General features: G+C 39.3%; 1 long non-coding RNA gene across 1 annotated transcript; it reads left to right on the top strand.

Moving 5' to 3' along the window:
• Positions 1–5,430: 5,430 nt before the first annotated feature.
• Positions 5,431–6,474, top strand: LOC149835688 (uncharacterized). The gene is made up of 2 exons (XR_016432642.1): positions 5,431–6,188; positions 6,280–6,474. It is a non-coding gene; the product is annotated as an uncharacterized LOC149835688 (long non-coding RNA).
• Positions 6,475–13,748: the final 7,274 nt, after the last annotated feature.

Here is a 13,748-nt window from a genome sequence, read left to right as displayed (position 1 = left end):
CCGCCAACCCGTTTAATAAACGGGTCGACCCGCCTAACCCGTTTATTAAACGGGGCGGGTTCAGGTTGGGGGTATGCCAACCCGGCTGACCCGTTTAATAAACGGGTTAGGCGGGCTGGTCAAACTGCCAACCCGACCCGCCAACCTGACCCGCGAACCTGAGAACCCGTTTACCCGACCCAACCCATTTATTAAATGGGTTGGCGGGTCGTGTCAGGTTACCCGTTTATTAAACGGGTCGGGTTCGTGTTTGCCACGGCCGACCGGTTTAATAAACGGGTCGGGTTCGGGTTGAGGTATGCTGACCCGCCAACCGACCCCTACCCCTCACATGAATCCTAGCTACGCTCCTGCTCACCATCAAGCCTGTCCGCTAACCGGGACGGGTCTGACCAGCCCCGCCCATCTGTTGTCCGGCCCTAATTGTACCCTCCCACCCCCACACAATTGTAACTTCTCTCTCTCACCAGTCTTTTTGTTCGTACTAGTTATTCCAAAAATAATCTCAGCAATAATTTGTATTTATTGTGACTTTATAAAGGTAAACGTATATTGCCTTTACAATATATCAAAAGTTCCTCACGTTATGTAAATTTTATTATTTTTTAAATTCTACATATTTTTTTTCAAATTTAAAATCTGTTGAGATTATTTTTTCAGAAAATTCAATTTATGATGATATTACCCTTACCAAGAATATTCTCACACTAGGATTCATGTTTTAAAATGGAGCCTTTATATTGTTTCAAACATCCAATGACAAGTTTTTTCCGTACAACGAATATCCTCACACTTCCGGTTGGGAAGCAAGAAAAACTCTCATAAAAAAAAACTGTTGCTTATGAGAAGTTTTGATATGATATATTTTCTAAAATGAAAAATTGTCACTTGTTTGGGTAGAATGAAAAAAATAAAATGAAAACTTTATAAAATGAGAGAGAGGAGGAGGAGGAGGGTGGTGGTAGAGCATCTCTTGCGGTTTTTCAGGATATGGGTGGTGGTGATGGAGCTTCCTGGGTGCTGTTTTTTGGGAGGTGGTAGTAAAAAATCATGGTGGGTGGTGCTGGAGCTTCTTCAGTGTTGTTTTTCAAAAGATGAGTGATGGTGGGTCACGGGTGGTAGTGGCGGTGAGATGGATGGTGAAAAATCGTGAAGAAAGATTTTAGAGAGGTGGGTGGTGGTGGTGGTGGTGGTAGTAGTGAGATGGAAAGGGCTAATAAAATTTTCTTTGGAACATTTTTTCACCCTCTCTCCCCACGATGAAATGTTTTTTTATCAAAAAGTATACTTTTTTAAAAAACACTTTCCACCAAAAAGTATCTCATTTGAAAGGAGTAAAAAAAATCTCTACAGACTTTCTATTTTTTATAACTTTTCCCCATTTTCAAACGTGCCGGTGGCTACAGTTGCAAGCTATGCCACAAAGATACAGGCGCGGTGACAGTTTTTTTGTTTTTAATCAATAAAAACTGTTTTTTTTATATTTTAATATATAAAAATATGTTTGATTAAACTATTATTAAAAAACATTAAGACAATATACTAACTTTTATTGTCGGCATGTTGTAGCTTGTCCAACTCGTGTCAGCCATGACATAACCTCTAAATGGCATGTTGCAATTAGGGATGGCAGTGGACCCGGGGAAAGCAGGGCCCCGCCCCAACTCGCCCCGTTTGGACGGGGGATGAAGGGTATAAAATGGGGATGGAGGCGGGGACAAAGGTTAAAATTCACCCCGTTCGGGGATGAAGACGAGGATGGACTTACACTTTTCTTTGCCCTGCCCCGCCCCAACTCGCCCCGTTTGGACCGGGGATGAAGGGTATAAAACGGGGATGGAGGCGGGGACGAAGGTTAAAATTCATCTCCGTTCGGGGATGAAGATGAGGATGGACTTACACTTTTCTTTGCCCTGCCCCACCCCATCCCCTCCACGAGCCCCGCCCCATCCCCAGACCTTCTAAAGGATGGCAATAGACTACGGGGAAATGAGGGCCTGCCCTGCCTCATCCCCGTTTGAACCAGAGATGAAGGACATGAAACGGGGATGAAGGCGAGGGTGGAGGTTAAAATTCATCCCTGTGCCAGAATGGAGGTGGGGATGGAGGTTCCAATATTGAGACAGGGCGGGGGTGGAGACCCTGTCTCCCGCCCCGGTCCATTGCCATCCCTAGTTGCAATATCCAACAAGTTGTGGCCTAGAGAGAGAGAGAGAGAGAGGTGAGTATGCAAAACTGAGATTTCATTCTTTTATTTTTAGAAAAACAAATTAATCTTTCCAAATGATATAGTGAAAGTACCTCTAATTATCACCATGGAGATGATCAGCAATCCTAAATTCAAGCTTACCTTGGCTGCAAATCTTGCTATCTGTGAGGGTGATCTCCACTGTTTCAACAATCTAAGGTTGTTGGGATATGTTGTTGGGTTGGGAAGCCATGTGAACTCCTCATTGAAGTCTCTTCTTTTCACCATCAAGCCTTATTAAAAACCAAAAGTCTTGTGGGAACATGGAACATGTGATCTGGGATGTTCAGTTGGACATTATAAATACAAACTCTAAGAAAAACTTGAATTCATTTGAAATACACAACACAAATTAATGCAGATCATAAAGGAGAGAGCCATAAAAAAAAAACATTTAAAATACTTTTTTGAAAAAAGCAACTTTGTTTTTACTCAATTGCGGGCTTGAAAAAATAAGGTATTTACAGCTGTTTGACACCATGTGAGTGAACGCCTTTTGAGAAAACTACAAATAGCTGCCCAATTTACCAATTATTTACAAGAAACTGCATAACATTTTGTCTATTACGTTTAGCTAATACATTTTTAGGAAGTAGACCAGCATCAGTATTAGGTTCGAGGGAGTAGTGTAGTTGGAACGAGCCTCGGCTGATGGACGGGCAGTCTGAGTTCAATTTTTGTGGGCGTTATTCCCTTGCATAAGCCGAAGCCGGTTCGCTGGGGTCAAGGCGTGCGCCCGGGCTTACACCCCTCTTAGGTGGTTTTCCCATTCCGATATGAAAAAATAAACAGCATCAGAATGGGAAACCAGCCTTGCTGGCCGAGCTATGGCCACCCTCCTCATTCACTAGGGAGGCTGCAGCTTTAGCCTTGCAACGAGGCATGCATACCCCAGTCCTTAATATCCTTCATCTTAAAACTCACCTAGCCAAGTGTGCAGAGTCTTTTTTAAACACTTGGTTCGAAAATCACTCAAATGGGTATTGTTTAGTCAAATAAAAAGATCAAAATAACTCATTATTTATTCTTTAACCCTAAACATAGGATGAGTTGATTTATTGTCAAAGGGCAGAAAAAAAGTAATTGTGGCAGGGACTTAAAATGCATCAAAGAAAAAATCAGGTATTTGAATATAACACAAAGAAAAGTAGAGTGATCTTGTAATTAGTTGATAAGTAGGTCTCTTTTTGTAATATTTCAAAAAATTGCCCTTTTTGATGCTTTGAAAGTAGGGATGGCAGTGGACCGGGGGAAAGCGGGGCCCCGCCCCGCCTCGCCCCGTTTGGACCGGGGATGGAGGGTATGAAACGGGGATGGAGGCGGGGACGAAGGTTAAAATCCATCCCCGTCCGGGGGTGGAGGCGGGGATGGACGTGCACGTTCCCCCGCCCCGCCCCGCCCCGCCCCATCCCCGCCCCATCCCCGCCCCGGCCCATCCCCGCCCCGGCCCCGGCCCATCCCCGTCCCGGCCCCGCCCCGCCCCATCCCCGTCCCGGCCCCGCCCCATCCCCGCCCCCAACCCTTATACTCTTAGTTGTTTTATTTACTAACCCTAACTTCCTAATCCTAACCCTGGAGCCGCCGAGCAGGGCCATCGTCTCTTCCCCTTCCCCAATCCCCATCCGCACTGTCATTGGAGCCGGGCTGTCGCCGACCACCATTGGCCGTCGCCGACCACCGTTGGCCGTCGCCGACCATCTCCTCCCTCTTTTCTTTTTCCTTTCCCCGTCTGTAGCCTTGCATCGTCGGAGCAGCGTAAGTTCTCTTTTAGCTTGAATAGTTTAGAGCATAGCGCCCGCTTGATCATGAGTAGGTCAGGTGATAAGAGTAACTACTTGCTTGGCCTGGGTGGGATAGGTGATCAAGCGTTAGCCTTTGTTACTTTGCAAATTGAAAGGGGTTAAAATATGGTAGAGAGCAAGCAAGGTAGCTTGTCGAGAAAAAGAAAAACAGGAATTTTCCAAAGCTGATATTTGAGAAATGTGGAATTTTGAATCTTCTATTAGTAGAAATGTTAAGAATCTTGGAAATTTTGCACACTTGGTTTCATGTAACCACTCCCTAGATTTGATGAAAATCTGGAACTTTTTGTTGGTATTTGGTAGTACATAAATAGTTGGAATGACAAAAACCGTGACAATGTGACTTTTTTACTTTTTTTTTATCATCCAAATGTACCCTAAGTTTAAAATCCTAGGTTTCGTGAAGGATGCTTCCTTTTCTTAATGCTTTTACTTCATGGCTTGGATACCATTCTTCTTGTTAGTCTATAAGTCACCATGTGAGGCGATTTTCTGATTTATGCAAGTGACCACAAAAATCTAACTCGATTAAATGAAGATGTATGAAAGCAATTGAATCCAAGCTAATTTTTCAAGAAATTCATTCTGTCAATGTTTCCTGATTAAATTACGATAAATTATATAAAGTAATCAGCTAGAAATATTTTCTGGGCAGCTTACAATTATGCTTACTAGTGCAACTATAATTTGGTTTGCGAAACACCTGGTTCAATGCTATTTCTAGAATGTCCGAGCCCTAAGATTCCCTTGTTCTTAAAACTTGGTTGTTTTATTTTTTGTTGCCACATGCAAAATCGTCCACCTTGACATGGTCATAACCCTTAGGCCAGTCCAGATGCATCTTTGATATCAAATGTGCTCAAGTTGACCTGTACCTTGAATGTACTATGATAATCATGCAAGCCTGACTGGAATGCTTTTGCATTTTTCAACTGCAATTCTTGGGGATTAATTTAAAGTTGTAAGGATTAATCCATGGTTGGTAATAGCTTGTCCTTAAAGGTCATGTTTTTTATTTTCTAGTCTGGTTGTCTGGATCTGTACATTGCTATAAATCGTGGTAAGTTTATAATGATATTTTCCTTTTATTTGGAGTACAGTGAAAATATTTGGATATACTAAATATTCAGCTTGGACTGTATGATAATTATGTGTCACTCTACTACTTGATAGCGTGCCTTTCTCTTTATTAAATATTTTTCATCGAAGTTTCAAGCTTATTGCACCTGCTAACATCCAAGCCATTTTCAATTTTGGTTGGTTTCGGTTGGTTCAAGTTGTTTCTGTATAAAATTTAATTATGGAGAAATCAATTAAAGTTCATATCTGATAAGCAGTCTGAATATTTGTTGATAGTCTCTTTTTTGTGAATGTTTTGTAGATCTATAAGTTGGTGGCCAGTAATTTGATATGGAAGAGGAAGAACCATTAACCAATAAATTAAGTTCTCAACCTTCCAGTTCACATAGTATGTCTCAAGCTCTGGTTACACCAGTTGATAGCAACCATGTTTCAATGGAAGATAATGAAGATCAATCAACTGATTCAGGTAGATTTGCACTTGAACAGACAAGTAGGCATAAATCAGTTGTATGGAAACATTTCACTAGGAAAAAGATTGGTGGAAAGGATAAGTCAGAGTGCAATCATTGTCATAAATGTCTTGCTGGTGGTGCCAAGGCTGGAACTACTCATTTGCATGATCATATTAAGATTTGTCCTAGGCTTAAGCATAATAATATGAAGCAATATATTTTGGCTACAAACAATGCTACAGTGAATGCCGAAAAAACAATAGAGAATTGGCAATTTGTTCAAGATGCTGGAAGAAGGGATCTTGCTATGATGATTATTCTACATGAATATCCTCTTAGTATGGTTGATCATTATGGGTTTAGAAAATATTCTAATACTCTTCAACCCTTGTTCAAAATGATTACTCGAAACACTGTAAAGAAAGATATTCACAAAATTTATAATGTGGAACGAGACAAGACAATAAAATTGTTGGAAAAAACTAAGAGTAGAATTGCCATCACTACAGACATGTGGACATCTTCCAATCAAAAGAAGGGATACATGGCTATCACTGCACACTTCATTGATAATTCTTGGAGATTGCAAAGTCGAATCATAAGGTACTTGTCAAATGTCAATCATTTTTTTTTAATTCTTACTAACATGTTTTTGCAATATCAATATTTAATCGCCTTATTAAATTATGTTCAGGTTTTTATATGTACCTTATCGACATACCAAAGAAGTTCTTGCTGAGTGTTTGATGGATTGTTTGTTTGAGTGGAACCTTGATAGAAAGTTGATAAGTTTGACGATGGATAATTGCACCACTAATGATGCAGTTGTAGATATTTTATTGGATAAACTTCCATTTGGTTCATTAATATTACATGGACGGTTGTTTCATATGCGTTGTTCTGCCCATATTCTCAACTTGATTGTCCAAGATGGTTTGAATGTGATTGGAGAAAGAATTGAAAGAATTCGTGATAGTGTTGCTTATTGGACATCATCTCCCATGAGAATACAAAGATTTGAAGAGTCTGCTCATCAAATGCATATTTCAATTACCAAAAAACTTGCTCTTGATGTTAAAACTCGATGGAACTCAACTTTTATCATGCTTCAAACTGCTTTGCTTTATAAAGATGTTTTTACTCGTTTGACATATCGAGATCTCCACTACAAGCGTTGTCCGACGGAAGAGGATTGGGAGGTGGCACAAGACAATTGTGAGAAATTAGAGTTATTTCATCGTGCAACAGAATTATTTTCAGGTACAAAGTATCCTACAGCAAATGCCTACTTTCCAACTATTTGTGGGATTAGAGTTGAGATGACTAAGTGGCTAAATGATCCAAAAGATGTTGTGAAAAACATGGCGCTTAGAATGCTAGAAAAATTTAATAAGTATTGGAGTGTGATCCATGGTATTATGGGAGTGGCCACTGTTTTAGATCCAAGATACAAGTTGAGCATGTTGGAATATTATTACAAGAAGATTTATGGAGACAATGAGGCTTTAAATGAAATTATGAGGATTAAGAATCTTTGTGTGGAGTTGATTAGTGAATATGAAAAACAAGAAAACAACTCCAATGAACCTGAACTTTTTCCTCCTCCTCCTCAATCAAGTATTGGATCCAAATGTTCACTAATTGATGATCTTTCTGACTTTGATAAGTTTATACAATCTAAAGATATTGAAAAAGCATGTGGGAGATCAGAATTTGAACATTACTTAGAAGATGGGATGATGCCAAGAACTCCAGATTTTGATATACTATCATTTTGGAAGTCAAGTGGTCCCAAGTATCCTCTTCTACAAATGATTGCAAAGGATATATTTGTCATTCCTGTCTCCTCAGTTGCTTCAGAGTCTGCTTTTAGTACAGGCGGAAGGGTGATCAGTCCACATCGTAGTAAACTCCTTCCAACTACAGTAGAGGCTTTGATGTGCTCTCAAAATTGGTTGTGGGCTGAAGCACGAGGTAATGAAATTTCATTTTTTTATAATTAGTGAATGCTTATGTTATAATGTATAACTAATGCATTATTTTTAATTTATAGGTTCATCATCATCGAAGGATCCACAATGTTACACATTCTTAGAAGATATGGATGTGGTAAATTTTATTCTTTTACTCACTTCTTTTATCTGCTACTATTACTTGTTAACAAAATCTATTTTGTTTGGTTCATAGGAAAGTGAAGTAGAAGATACAAATGCTATCAATGCTGATGATATTTAGAGTTTAATGAGCTAATGGTAATTCTTTGATGTTCAACAAAATCACTTAATGTTGTATTGCAGCTAATGATATAGTGCATTTGACTATTCCACAGGTCTTGGTTGTAAGAAATGACTTGAAGATGGGGAAAGGGAAGATTGCTGCTCAATGAGTTACAAACTTACACGAGTTGCCTTTATTCATGAAAGTTCCTGTAGATGACACAATTTTACTTCTGCCAGGGTGAGTGCTCAGACCTATGCGGTATCTCAGTGAAACATCTTAATAGGTCTAGCTGTGGATTTGCTGATGCTTAAGCTGTTCATGCATGTAATTTGTAAGGAGATGCCCTTAGTTTGATATATAGTCTCGTTAGTAGGCCAAGCTGGACGTTCAATGGTTATCTGCTGTATGCTTGATTAAAGAGAATTTTGGCTACTATAGCCCATGATAGTTGATAAAGTTCACAAAATCCAAGTAGGTCACTTGTTAGAACTTATCTTCAAGGATTATTCTGTCCAATCTAAAATAGCTTTGATATGTAAGTGTTTGGTTCACATATGCTGACTACTTATAACAGTTGCTAAAGAAAGACTGTTGATTATTTATGTACCATTGAGATAAGGGCATGTTGCTACATTAACCAAGTTAATGTAAATCCAATGCTATCTAGATATTGTGGCCAAGTTCCATTTCTTGGATCCTGAACCAAAATGTTATTTGGAGACGCCTAGAAGTCCGACACTTTTGTGTTCAGTCATGTTTGATACTGACACCGACACCAACACTTCTTGACATGGGTTGGCATGATTATTTTCTAACTTTAAAGTGCCCAATACTATTGGTATGCTAGATATGGCATGTCATATGGTGAATAGTGATGACCTCTAGCAGAAAATAGCCTTTTGAGCTTTATTTTTCACAAGATCTTAGAAGTTTTTCATCAAAATTTCAATGTTTTTACAAATTATATGTGTAGGTTTTAGCAGGTCTGACAAAGTCTCTGGCACGTCACTATGCTGTTTGTAGCTCTTCAATCCCAAAGTTTTTCCGCCTTTTTTGTCACAATAGCTTCAAAAATAATTTGAATCTACTTAGTGCAGTGTTACCTGTGACTGTGAGCATCTGCAAATTACAGAAGAAAAATGGATATGTTGATCAAAAGTTGGGTTTTCTCTGTTGCTATATGGAATAATTGAGCTAAAATAAGGTAGCTATGAACTAATAGTGGTATTACAGGTTATATTGGTTTTTAACATATGATCCATTATGTTTACAAACACCTTCCCTTGCTTGAATGAATATTTGTGAGACTTATGCTTTGGTCTGGGGGTGGGGGGAAAGGGTGCATTTATTGCCTTGTTTTTCATGACTGCGTGGAGTTTTGGCACATTGCAAAAATTAAAAGCTAAAAAATAGTAAATGAAGGTTGAAACTTTCTTAGATTTGTTGTGAACAAAATGGCCTGATTTCACTGAGATACCCAAAAAAACTCTAACAACATGTTTTTTTCTAGTCAAGTTGGGTTTGTCACCCTTGGCGGTATTGTTGAGTTTCTGCTATTGTAGAGCTAAGGCCTGATTTCTCTGTTGGTGTTGGTTTGATACCATGAATTTCGTGGAAAGAGCTGTAGCAAGTTTATAGGTTATGCGTTATCTTGACTGTTTTCCATGTGGATGAATTCATTTATCATCAACTGGAATATTAACGTGAATGATTTGTAAGTAGGGATGCAATTTGACGGGGACGGGGACGGGGACGGGGACGGGGACGGGGACGGGGACAGGGACGGGGCGGGGGTGGAGGACATGAAACGGGGATGAAGGCGGGGGTGGAGGATAAAATCCATCCCCGCCGCGGAGGCGGGGCGGGGGTGGAGGATAAAATTTTGAGGCGGGGCGGGGGTGGAAACCTTGTCCCCCGCCCCGCCCCGCCCCACTGCCATCCCTATTTGAAAGGTGTCCCCAAATATTGTACAACTAGAAGCATGGATGTAATAATGGAGACATAAATGTTTACGTTAAATTTGGGTACAGTACTCTTATAAAACCAGTACTACCAAGGCTGACAATGGATTCAACAAAGGAAAATAATTACCTGAAGACGAAAAAGTTGCAATTAATTCTTTGTTCCACCTATAAAGCTGTGTATTTTTTCAAACATTATTTAATCTTTTATGAATATCCCAGTAGCCCCTGACATTGTAAGTGGCCTGAGTGACGACCACAATTTCTGATTGGAATGTACAAACATCTTATCACTACTCTACAAAATAATCACTCATTTCTGTACTGCCGCTTTGGAAAAAAACAAACAAACAAAAACAAAACACATATTAGTCAACGGCTCTGGTTTACCCTGACCCTGACCCTCACCCTGACCCTGACCCTATAGGGTCCGGATATGGTGATAAATAATAAGATCCGGTTTTTGACTTGAAGGTCCGATTAATGTGTAGATCCCGGTATAGTTTGTGAAATTTTATACCAGACCCCGGCCCAACCCAAGTTTTGATTAAGACCCACAAATTTTCAATGTACAAATGATAAAAAGTATTTTTTCACCGGGTATGGTTCGGGTGTGGTTCATGTAGTTCTTATTGGGTTTGGGTATGGTTTCTTTTATAATGAGCCCAAATAGACCCGGGTTTAGAATCGTTACCATACCCGAAAACCGGGCTCAAGTCTGATTCTACCTTGGTCCAAACCAAACGGGACGTGCTTCTCTTTAGTCACGTATTAGCAAATAAAATGAGAAGCTCGTGGCTCAGCTAGGTTTGGCTTGCACGAAGCTCACTCATGTTCTAAAAATGAGCTCATTGAGACAAGCCACAATTAACTCATTTACCTTGAAGAGTCAAGCACGAATAGCAGAGTCCGGATCAGGTGACATCACATGGCACAAAAATTGTGCATTAAGCATCTCATTGCAGTCCATTGGGCTTTGGGCCCCACAACTGACAGACCAGTCCTCTAGAATCTAGATGGAGGGTGATCAGGTGCTTAATGCAGAAATATTTGTGCAATCATATTGCACCTGATCTTTTCACCGAATAGAAGGTCTTCAGCTCCGCTTGGTTCGGGTGAGCTTTCCGGTAAACATGGTGTCTAGGATTTCAATATAATACATGTAGAAAACAATAATATGGACTGGGTGATTAGAGTACATGACTGTCAAAAAGCAAGTCTAGAGTTCAAATCCTATTGTTTTCGCTCTCTAAAATGCGTGTAGGCCATTTTAGACGTGTCAGCTTGAGCTCCCACTGCCGCCCTGGTCCAGCTTCAGGGATGCTACCTCCGGCACACCACAGGATGGTGGTTGGAGCAGGTATGGGAACTACACCGGAGAAGCTCCATCACCACCCTCCTCTTCCTCTCTCTTGTTTTTTAAGATTTTTTATTTAATTTTTCTCATGTTACACAAACAAGTGAAAAGTTTTCATTTATAAAAATTATCATATCAAAACTTCTCATAGGCAAAATTTTATTTTCCTATAAAAATTTTTCTTGCTTGAAAAAAAAAAAACTTAATGAACTTTCTTTTTTCTAAAAAAGAAAAGACTCAGTGATTCCCCATTTCATAATTAATAATATCTCTATATCATATCAAACTCTGTTGACCATGTTCACAAACTTCTTAATATTATAGGACTATCTTTATTTCAATCTGCAATATTAATAATGGGGTTGAACATTAAAGAAAATAAGAGCATTTTGAGATAATTCCATGAAGTAACTCAATTGTGTGAACCATAATAATGTCAAACCTCCATGTGCACCGATTTTTTTTTTTTTTTTTAATCTAACCGATGAAGATGTACATACTTGGTTCTCTAGAAACCAGCCCTTAGATCGTACGTTAGTTACACTTAAGAAGGTTTGTTGAGAGTTTGAAAATCAACATCTTAGAAATCATATAAATATTTAAGCCTCAAAATTTCATATTTTTTCATAAAAAATATATAATTTAAGTATTGATTTCTAACAAATAGCCTACATAAAACACAATGTGACAGGATGACACTTTGGTTTTCAATCAATAAAACTATCTTTTTGGATATTTTAATATTACAAAGTTAAATTTTATTGAAATAATACTTAAAAATATTAATAATAGATGTTGGTATCTGTGTCCATGAGTCCCATCGTATCAGATCATGTAACGGGGACAGTTCAAAGTGGCGTGTCCCTAGGGTTGTCAATGGGTCAAGTTTGGTTTGGACCCAGGTGGAACCTGACCTGGCCCGGGCCCCGATTTTCATGTATGTACATTAGTAATTTGTTTATTTTCTATATAAAATTTCACAAACTATACTCGAACCTTCAGGTTTGGACCTGGGTCTTAATCGGGTCTTCTTATTTTTAACCATACTTGGATCTTATAGGGTTTGCTATGGGTCGGGTTGGTGTAAATGCGAGCCGTTGACGCCCCTATGTGTCCCGGTGACAATAGTTCATATATTTTAGCAACCCATTCCATGAATATCTTTTAACGACAATGATGTAGATGTCACTAATTTTTAGCACAATACCATAACTGATCGCAAACTAAAAATATAACAAACATGGCCAATTTATGTTTTTCTTGACAGTTCTGCTCTCTTATTTGGTCGACATAGTCACACCCAATTGCTTGATGCCACTATCAAAGAAAACTTATTCAAACAATAATTGAGATCGACCATAAGGGCTCTCCTTCTCGGTTACGGATGACCATGGTTTATCCCTTAACCTGAGACGACCATAGTGTTTTTTTTTTTGACAGAGAAAGCTGGGGTTAGGCAGACCCATACCAGTTATACAATTATACCATAGGGATTCGAACTTGCAACCTCTGTGACGTGCACTAACACAAACGGAGCCCCATCGTTTGTGAGATGAAAACACATGAGGGCATCCCTTGCTATACAAAGTTGAATCTAGGTGTACTGTTTTATGGGTAGGGTAGACCTCAAGGGTTTTACCATCTGAGGCTTGACAATGTCTAGTCACTGGTATGGGTTTTTCCTTGGATCTCTATATAAATGCCTGATCCATTAGTTTTCTTTTTTGTGTATGAATAAAATTGGTTGTTGGTTTCATTTTTAAATTCAAATTACATATCATTATGCAATTTCAATTTTGGATAACTAAGAAAAACCTGCCTTCTTCATCGGTGTGAAATGAAACCCTAGGTTTCCTTTTACCTACCAAGGATTAATACACAAAAATTCACCTCATACAAAAGATACACCCATGGTTTTTATACTTGTGAGGTCCCGTCACATCGTGATGTTTAAGAGTCTCTCTTAACGGTCCGTTTGTGTGTCACATTTTCATGGTGGCCCACAGTGACAACACAAACAACAGAAAAACCGTCGGTGCCATTGAGGACGGTTCTGGCGAGGGGGTCCGATTTCATTTCCATGGTAGTGGATTCCACGGAAAGGGTGCCGCGGCACCCTATTCATTTCCATGACATGCAAACACCCCCTAAGTCTTACAAGATGAGCGGAGCCCCATGTGCTTGTTTGGAGAGAAATTATAATAGTAAAGATACGATGATCCACATGAGATAACTTGATTTGATAGTCAAGGCCAGCATTATCACCCACAAGACCCTATACACATATGGCTTGGTGGGCTGACTTAAGGCTTTCACATTGAAGGCCAAGAGTTTGATACTTGGATGTGTGTCCTTTTTGCATAGTTACTAAGAAGTGAAATGGACACGGAAAAAGATGCTTCAAGCAGAAGTGAAAAAGCGAGTATTAAAAGTAGTACAAAGCCTAAAGTAGAATTCATTTTTGAAGTGTTTTGGTGAAGTATAGTGGAAAAAAAAAACATGAATGTAATGTGAGAGAAATGAGTGAGAAGAGGGAAAAATTTGGAAATAATAAATAATATGAAAAACATAAATTAATGTGGAAGCAAGGAAAAAATCATGGGGAAAGTGAGGGGAAAACAAGAC

The sequence above is a fragment of the Nuphar pumila genome, chromosome 6, assembly GCF_984573655.1.
Source record: "Nuphar pumila chromosome 6, dmNupPumi1.hap1.1, whole genome shotgun sequence".
NCBI classification, from domain to species: domain Eukaryota; kingdom Viridiplantae; phylum Streptophyta; class Magnoliopsida; order Nymphaeales; family Nymphaeaceae; genus Nuphar; species Nuphar pumila.
Note: the sequence above shows the minus strand (reverse complement) of the source record. Positions and strands in the feature narration are given on the sequence as shown.